This window comes from Nerophis ophidion, linkage group LG08, assembly GCF_033978795.1.
Source record: "Nerophis ophidion isolate RoL-2023_Sa linkage group LG08, RoL_Noph_v1.0, whole genome shotgun sequence".
NCBI lineage: Eukaryota > Metazoa > Chordata > Actinopteri > Syngnathiformes > Syngnathidae > Nerophis > Nerophis ophidion.
Window position 1 is genome coordinate 34,786,176 of NC_084618.1, and position 9,993 is coordinate 34,796,168.

Below are 9,993 nucleotides of genomic sequence, written 5' to 3' on the forward strand. Positions count from 1 at the left end.
TTCTAGATTCACCAGAATAATTGTTTTGAATTTTAATCATAATAAGTTTGAAGAAATATTTTACAAATATTCTTCGTCGAAAAAACAGAAGCTAAAATGAAGAATTAAATTAAAATGTGTTTATTATTCTTTACAATAAAAAAAAATACTTGAACATTAATTTAAATTGTGAAGAAAGAAGAGGAAGGAATTTAAAAAGGTATAAGGATATATGTGTTTAAAAATCCTAAAATCATTTTTAAGGTTGTATTTTTTCTCTAAAATTGTCTTTCTGAAAGTTACAAGAAGCAAAGTAAAAAAATGAATGAATTATTCAAACAAGTGAAGACCAAGTCTTTAAAAATATTTTCTTGGATTTTCAAATTCCATTTGAGTTTTGTCTCTCTTAGACTTAAAAATGTCGAGCAAAGTGAGACCAGCTTGCTAGTAAATGAATAAAATTAAAAAAAATAGAGGCAGCTCACTGGTAAGTACTGCTTTTTGAGCTATTTTTAGAACAGGCCAGCGAGCTTCTCATCTGGTCCTTACCGGCTACCTGGTGCCCGTGGGCACCGCGTTTGTGGCCCCTGCATTAATTTAATGAACGTGGTTGCTAATTTATATTAATTTGTATATTATATATTATATATATATATATATATAGTGATCCTGGGAGCGCCTCGGGATCCCCCGGGGGGAGCTGGACGAAGTGGCTGGGGAGGGGGAGGTCTGGGTTTCCCTGCTTGGGCTGTTGCCCCCGCGACCCGACCTCGGATGAGCGGAGGATGATGGATGATGGATGATGGATGGATGGTTGCTAATTTAATGAACGTGGTTGATAGACAGAAATTGCCCTAGGCATTTTTAAATTCGGATTCTGATGTATTTACATTTGATGTGGGGGGTTCCAACAGTGATTAGTAACCCTCCTTGGGACAAAAATTATGCTTCCGAAATCTCTTGATTTAGATTCCGCGAACGACACCTGATATCAGGTACGCCCGAACCATTTTCATAGCTGAAGCCCTTTTATCGTAACATTGACAACGTTTCAGTAATGAGCAATGGTGCAGCCGTTCTCTGTCATGGTGCTACAATAGCGCCAATCGTAATAAGGTGTACTACGCGCGGCGCATATATGTATGAACTCAAAACAGACCAAATGGCCAGAAACATTAACAAAAAAACAACAACAATCGACACTAGTGAAGGCAGTGTCAATATAGAATTGTATTTTAATAAATGAGAATGGCATTGCAATGCATGATGGGTAACATCGTAGTCTGATTGTATTTCATCAACTTTAGCGTGTTGTTTGTCACTGTATTACAAACATCGTGCTTTTACAAAGTAAAACAATATTTACATTTTTTTTTTATCATTGACGCAATGACGGTAAACATGTCAATGGTGCCGCCTGGAAGGTGTTTCTGCAAAGTGCCAGTAGGTGGTGCAGCCAGGCAACTCTAGTGTTACAACGTGTGAGTGGTGGCAGTGTTGTATACTACGATCGTCTCTTCTACCGCGTGTACGCCACTACTCTGTATTTCACATCATATTATGGACGGATTTGAATTTCCTATACTTTAAAAATAACAATTGAATTTTTAATGCAATAATTTTTTGGGATATGTTCACTTTCTTTCGGCAGCCAATGGCTGCAGGAAGTACTTCAATGTTGCGAGCCAATCAAAACGAAGAAAAGCAGGAAGAAAGTGTATGATTGGTTGTCCTGTGTGACGCACTTGTAGCCAGTATTCTGTCACGTGACTTCTTCCCGAAAGTGAAAATCGGTGGTAGTCAACCAAGCTAAAATGGCTGTTGTATATGGAAGTAGAATTGTCTCACATAAACTTATATATATTGAAATTATATTTATACATATGCATACATTGATAAATATCCAAATACAAATTTGATATACTAATAAATAAATAATTTGTATAAATAAACACGTATTTGCAAATATATATGGTTATATATATATGTATATATATATATATATGTATGTATATATACATATATATATATATACATACATATATATATATATATATATATATATTATATATATATATATATATATATATATATATATATACACACAGTGGGGCAAAAAAGTATTTAGTCAGCCACCGATTGTGCAAGTTCTCCCACTTAAAATGATGACAGAGGTCTGTAATTTTCATCATAGTTACACTTCAACTGTGAGAGACAGAATGTGAAAAAAAATCCAGGAATTCACATTTTAGGAATTTTAAAGAATTTATTTGTAAATTATGGTGGAAAATATGTATTTGGTCAACCATTCAAAGCTTTCACTGATGGAAGGAGGTTTTGGCTCAAAATCTCACGATACATGGCCCCATTCATTCTTTCCTTAACACAGATCAATCGTCCTGTCCCCTTAACAGAAAAACAGCCCCAAAGCATGATGTTTCCACCCCCATGCTTCACAGTAGTTATGGTGTTCTTGAGATTGAACTCAGTCTTCTTCTTCCTCCAAACACGACGAGTTGAGTTTGTACCAAAATGGATACATGGATGATACAGCAGAGGATTGGGAGAATGTCATGTGGTCAGATGAAACCAAAATAGAACTTTTGTCCGTTCCAATGGCTTTGCACCACGGGAAAACAATCCACACCACAGTCCACGCCATGACAGATGTTATTTATGTAGTTTGCTCATTTTCCTTGACTGGTGCACTAACATGTTTTTTTTTTGTTTTTTTTACATATGTAACATAATTTACAAATATACAAATAATTGCTATTGCGATATCTAGTAGCCACATTTAGAACAGCGGTTTCTTTCATTCAAAAATTTCGGCTAATTTTTATATTTGGTCAACTCATCCCGCAGGCCGGATGTCACCGACGTCTCACTGGGTGTGAGTTTTCCTTGGCCTTATGTGGGCCTACCGAGGATGTTGTGGTGGTTTGTGTTGTGGTTTGTGCAGCCCTTTGAGGCACTAGTGATTTAGGGCTATATAAATGAACATTGATTGATTGATTGATAAAACCTGTTTTCAGGTCATACACCCCTGGTCTACATGTTTTCCTTATAGTCTGTTGATATACAATATGAACTTCCTAGTACTGTAATTGTCCACATGCTTACTGGTCGTAAACACAATAAAATAAATATAATAAAAAGATAATACTTGTTGCACGAGTGACAAAATCTACATGAGGTAAGTCTCGACCGGGGGTCGGCAAACCGGGGCTCTGGAGCCACATGCAGCTCTTTAGCGGGGCCCTAGTGGCTCTCTGGAGCTTTTTCAAAAATAAATGAAAAATGGAAAAAGATGAGGGGGAAAACATGACACAAACCTCCCAAATTGTTATAAAGCACACTGTTTGTATTAAACATGCTTCACTGATTAGAGTATTTGGCGAGCATTGTTTTGTCCTACTAATTTTGGCGGTCCTTGACCTCACCGTAGATTGTTTACATGTATATACTTTCTCCGACTTTCTAAGACATGTTTTATGCCACTTCTTTTTCTGACTCATTTTGTCCACCAAACTTTTAACGTTGTGCATGAATGCCCAAAGGTGAGTTTTGTTAATGTTATTGACTTATGTGGAGTGCTATTTAGACATATTTGGTCACTGCATTTCTGCAAGCTAATCGATGCTAACATGCTATTTAGGCTAGCTATATGTACATATTGCATTATTATGCCTCATTTGTAGCTATTTGAGCTCTATTAGTTTCCTTTATGTCCTCATAATTCAATTTATATCTCATGACACACTATCTGTATGTTATATGGCTTTTAATTTTTTGAGGCTCGAGACAGATTTGTTTTTGTATTTTTAGTCCAATATGGCTTTTTCAACATGTTGGGTTGCCGAACCCTGGTCGAGACGAAGTAGCTCATTTTGATTATTTTGTTCAAAGACACCTTTAGAATTGTTGCACACGCATGCTCAGTAGTGTTGGGTACCTGATTTTGATTGGTAGCAAACATCGACAGAACATCGTGTCCAGAAGAAGTCACGTGGCACGGCTAAGCAACGAGGCTTCGCACATGAAGCAAGCCTCGATATGTGTTTCGTAGATACTCACCATCCATTACTTGACACGCCTCGAAGCCTCGGCACATCTCATCAGATCACTTCAGGTACATGACTTTGTATACTGTATTTATAGTAAGTAATTTTCTTGATTCAGTATTCTTTGATACAGATTCAATTTAAACATGGTTTGCTGTGTTCCAAACAAATTGGTATGATATTGGAACATGTTGGGGTGAAGCTACCAGCATGCATTGCAATATATTGTTAGTTTGGCACCATGAGTTGCAATGGTGTCACTGTTGGTCAAATTTGGTCTGTACCCCTGTACAGCAAAAATATTTCATAGATTAATGTAGTTGCTGTGTAATCTGCTAACCTAACATTTGGCCTATCTGTCACGGGGAGTTCCAAGACAGGCAACTGCGCAGGAATGTTATGTGGAATTAAATGTAATTATATGATGATATTACTCAAGCCATTATGCAGAGCAATGAGGTGGCCAGAGGAATTCTTGCCATGAACGCATTGACTTCTCATCCCAAATGGATCCAGCCTTCTTTGACTGAGCTATCTTCGACTAGTGTCCAGTGAACACATCTACAGGTGCTAGCAGGCAGCACACCTACAATCTCACTCAACTGTATCCCTAGCCCGGAACTAAAGGGAGCACCAGTTGTCTCCAAAGACCTACCTCATCAAAATGCAGTTGGCTGCCCAGTTTAATGATCGCAGAAGAGACAGCCGTTTTGGCCTTACACAGTTACAATGTTTCCATGCACTCAGGTCAGATGCAAAGAAAGGGTTAGGGTTAGGGTTACTTTCAGTGGTATAGTCTCCTTAGCCGTGAAGGCATTGTACTCCGCCGCTGGCAGACTCCGAGAGGACGTAACAACATTCTCCAGCTACTGGTTTCCCACCAGCTGCATTCCAGAGTGCTCAAGTTTTTTCATGGCTCGGTGGGGACAGGCCACTTTTAAGTCGGCTCAGGTCTCGGTTGTACTGGCCAGAGTGTTGCCAGGATGTGGAGCTCTATGTACATCGGTGTGACACCTGCACTGTGAAGAATGGGCCAAACCGGCTCTCGCATGCCCCATTGCCACAGTACCAGGAAGGAGCTCCCATAGAGCGTTTCACCGTTGAAATCCTATGCCCGTTTCTGACCACTGAAAGAGGTAACCGATATATTATTGTAGCCATGAACTACAGTGGGGCAAAAAAGTATTAGTCAGCCACCGATTGTGCAAGTTCTCCCACTTAAAATGATGACAGAAGTCTGTAATTTTCATCATAGGTACACTTCAACTGTGAGAGGCAGAATGTGAAAAAAAAATCCAGGAATTCACATTGTACGAATTTTAAAGAATTTATTTGTAAATTATGGTGGAAAATAAGTATTTGGTCAACCATTCCCAGCTCTCACTGATGGAAGGAGGTTTTGGCTCAAAATCTCACGATACATGGCCCCATTCATTCTTTCCTTAACACGGATCAATCGTCCTTTCCCCTTAGCAGAAAAACAGCCCTAAAGCATGATTTTTCCACCCCCATGCTTCACAGTAGGTGTGGTGTTCTTGGGATGCAACTCAGTATTCTTCTTCCTCCAAACACGACGAGTTGAGTTTATACCAAAAAGTTCTATTTTGGTTTCATCTGACCACATGACATTCTCCCAATCCTCTGCTGTATCATCAATGTATCCATTTTAGTATAAACTCAACTCATCTTGTTTGGAGGAAGAAGAATACTGAGTTGCATCCCAAGAACACCACAGCTACTGTGAAGCATGGGTTGCAGGGTTGCAGGGGTGGGAACATCAAGCTTTGGGGGCTGTTTTTTTGCTAAGGGGCTGTTTTTTTGCAAAAAGGGGACAGGACGATTGATCCGTGTTAAGGAAAGAATGAATGGGGCCATGTATTTTGTAGTAACACTTAAATGGGTTGTACTTGTATAGCGCTTTTCTACCTTCAAGGTACTCAAAGCGCTTTGACACTACTTCCACATTTACCCATTCACACACACATTCACACACTGATGGACGGAGCTGCCATGCAAGGCGCCAACCAGCACCCATCAGGAGCAAGGGTGAAGTGTCTTGCTCAGGACACAACGGACGTGACGAGGTTGGTACTAGGTGGGATTTGAACCTGGGACCCTCGGGTTGCGCACGGCCACTCTCCCACTGCGCCACGCCGTCCCTTTCTGCTGCATACTTCTGCTGAATACTTCTGCTGCATACTTTGCATATTGCTGTTGTCTGTTGAATATCTTCCCACTTGAAGCCAAACCACCGCCAGAAGATGGACCTTCTGCTCTTTATTTTGGGCATTTATTGTTCTTCCTCCATTTGTGATCAGTTTCACATCATCTCTCTCTTGTAATGTCACAAGCTCCGCTGCGCTCGACCTGCCTCAGCTAACGTTAGCCAGGCTGCTACCTCTCTGGTCGGCGAGAGCGTATGACGCTACACTCGCGAGAGTATGTGACGTATGTAACAAGGCGGGCTTGTTTTATGTCTCTGTAAGAAGGAGTGAGAAACGCCAGTAATGTAATGCACGCAGCTAAAAGCAAATGTGGTAAAACATATAATCGAATATTACGATATAGTCATTTTCTATATCGCACAGAGACAAACCTGCAATATATCGTTTAAATCGATATATCGCCCAGCCCTACATGGACCCCGACTTAAACAAGTTGAATAACTTATTCGGGTGTTACCATTTAGTGGTCAATTGTATGGAATATGTACTGTACTGTGCAATCTACTAATAAAAGTTTCAATCAATCAAACAAACCCTGGTCACCCAACTGGCTAACCCAATCAGTCGTCAGCAGCAAGACTAGGACATCTGCGGTCCCTTCCAAGGTTTCTCGTTGTTCCCATTGGGTTGATTTTTTTAATGCCCTGATGTGGGATCTGAGCCGAGGATGTCGTTGTGGCTTGTGCAGCCCTTTGAGACATTTGTGATTAAGGGCTGTATACAGTAAGTAAACTTTGATTGATTTATTGATACAACTGATGTGTAGTTATGGAAGTATTCCATTTGTGACAGTCACAGTAGAAGTAATTAAAAATCATGTGTGTGTGTACTTTTGGCAATATTGTGTACATTTATTGAAAGTCATTAGATACAATGGAATGACAAAAAAAAGAAAAATTGTACTTACGACAAACACAAACTTGCAGTAGTATAATACAGGGGTATTCAACATGAAATCCTTATTTATTCGATTCCTTTAATCCTTCAAGACAAAGCTCAGATATTATCTTTAGATAGCTTAGCATATATTGACAGACATTGAATTGTTTTAATCATATTTAAAGGCCTACTGAAATGAGATTTTCTTATTTAAACGGGGATAGCAGGTCCATTCTATGTGTCATACTTGATCATTTCGCGATATTGCCATATTTTTGCTGAAAGGATTTAGTAGAGAACATCCACAATAAAGTTCGCAACTTTCAGCCGCTAACAGAAAAGCCCTGCCTTTACCGGAAGTCGCAGACGATGACTTCACATGTTGAGGGCTCTTTACATATTCACATTGTTTTTAATGGGAGCCTCCAACAAAAACAGCTATTCGGACAGAGAAAACGAGAATTTCCCCATTGAGTGAGGATAAAAGATTCGTGTTTGAGGATATTGATAGCGACCGACTAGAAAAAAAAAAAAGGCGGTTGCATTGGGAGGGATTCAGATGTTTTTAGACACATTTACGAGGATAATTCTGGCAAATCCCTTATCTTTCTATTGTGTTGCTAGTGTTTTAGTGAGTTAAATAGTACCTGATAGTCGGAGGGGTGTTTCAACGGGTGTGTTGACGCCAGTGTCTCAGGGAAGTCAACGGCACCTTTATGGACGGGGCATGCTCAGCTGATCTCCGGTAAGAAGCGACTTTTTACCACAATTTTCTCACCGAAACCTGCTGGTTGACAAGTGGTCGGGATCCATGTTCACTTGACTGCGCTCTGATCCAGAGTAAAGTTTCACCTCCGGGAATTTTAAACATGTAATCACTGTGTGTTTGTGTGGCTAAAGGTTAAAGCTTCCCAACTCTATCTTTCTACTTTGACTTCTCCAATATTAATTGAACAAATTGCAAAAGATTCAGCAACACAGATCTCCAAAATACTGTGTAATTATGCGGTTAAAGCAGACGACTTTTAGCTGTGTGTGTGCGCAGCGCTCATATTTCCTAAGAGCCCGTGACGTCACGTGTACACGTCATCATTACGCGACGTTTTCTAGAAGAAACTCCTGGGAAATTTAAAATTGCAATTCAGTTAACAAAAATGCCGTATTGGCATGTGTTGCAATGTTAATATTTCATCTTTGATATATAAACTATCAGACTGCGTGGCGGGTAGTAGTGGGTTTCAGTAGGCCTTGAATTGACCAAATATTTTTTAAGCGCATCACCAACATCCAAAGATTAAACGCCCCTGTTGTAGTATTTTCATTCGTCCAGTTAGTTTATGATGAGCGTCATCGGGCTTTACCTGCTCAATCCATCACGGGACACCATATCCACTAAAACAATATAAAACGACAGATACAGTGTGACAAACTAGTATGTATTAGCATAAAATGCACCTGTCTGAAAAGTGCGCCATAAAAACATATTTAGTACAACATTTAGAAATGTGAAATAGTAGAACTACACCTTTTCTACACAGTTTTCCTTTTCAAGGTAGTAGCAGCTCGCCTGGATTTATACCAGCAGTTTTTAATATTGAGACCTGCTTGTGGAGCAATGGCAGTCTAAATTGGGTCAATAGATTAGGTACACAGATTGTTTAATCATGCAGAGGCGTTTACGTGCAAAGAATCCCTGCATGTGTTATTATATTACATCGATCAATGCGTCGCAAATGTATGGCATGCTCTATGTATATTTCAGAACATTTGGGCATAATCCTAGGATGTTATTTTTCATAAATACAAATTACTTCAATAGATCAGGAACCCACTCCAAAAAATATCCACCCCAAAAAAATTAAAATCAATTTGGAAACGCTGCACACGACTGTGATTCGAAAGTCTCGGGACATCCAGCAGTCATTTTCCCGACCCAAGATGTGGAGCTAATTAGTCATCCTCTTTTGAAGTCACATGACTGTCCCTCCCAGCATTGCCAGGCGTAAACAAAAACAATAAAATAAAAAATGCTATGATGGGCAAGTTGACCTTTAAACACATTCTTTTACCAAATAAATACAAGGTGCAGTGTCTCATGTGCCTCTTACAGGCAGCTGTTCTGCCGGTAGTGGCAGTCACCCCCTCCCCCCACCCCCCAATAGTGTTCTTAGTTCATTTAGAGGTAAATTTGCATCATAAGCATACTTGCCAACCCTCCTGGATTTTCCGGGAGACTCCCGAAATTCAGCGCCTCGCCCGAAAACCTCCCGGAAGAAATTTTCTCCCAAAAATCAGCCGGAGCTGGAGGCCACGCCACCTCCAGCTCCATGCGGACATGGGTGGGGACAGCCTGTTTTCACGTCCGCTTTCCCACTTTATAAACAGCTTTCCTTAACCAATCACGTTACAACATCTACGGATTTTAATAAAAAACTGCACACACAAGGAGACGAAGCAGAAGAACGGGGAAATTACAGCCGTGGCGACGCCGTCTGTAATAGAGTGATCTATGTTGTCTGTTGCCATCTCCTGGTAAATGTTGCCTATAGCGTTATGGGGTTGCTTTTTTTATTGGCCAATGATTTACGTGGTGTTGCGCACCTGACGGCAAGTGAGAGAGTTTGTTCTGATTCCTGAAGCCCACAGTTAAGAGATGTAACTTCATCACCTCGCCTGGTTATTGACTCCAACCCAATATATTACACCGTCGACAAGCAACATGAAGAAATATGCTTGCAAGTTCGCAAAATGGAGACCCGATGGAGTAACTTATGCTGAGACAAAGATGGCTATGCTGATAGCTGGAAGCAACATCCTGTTCTCCTTTGCGGATGTCTGCAACAAAT

General features: G+C 40.2%; 1 non-coding gene across 1 annotated transcript; it reads right to left on the reverse strand.

Moving 5' to 3' along the window:
- Positions 1-877: 877 nt before the first annotated feature.
- Positions 878-1,011, reverse strand: LOC133558490 (U11 spliceosomal RNA). The gene has a single exon (XR_009807970.1). It is a non-coding gene; the product is annotated as a U11 spliceosomal RNA (small nuclear RNA).
- Between the last annotated feature and the right edge of the window lie 8,982 nt (positions 1,012-9,993).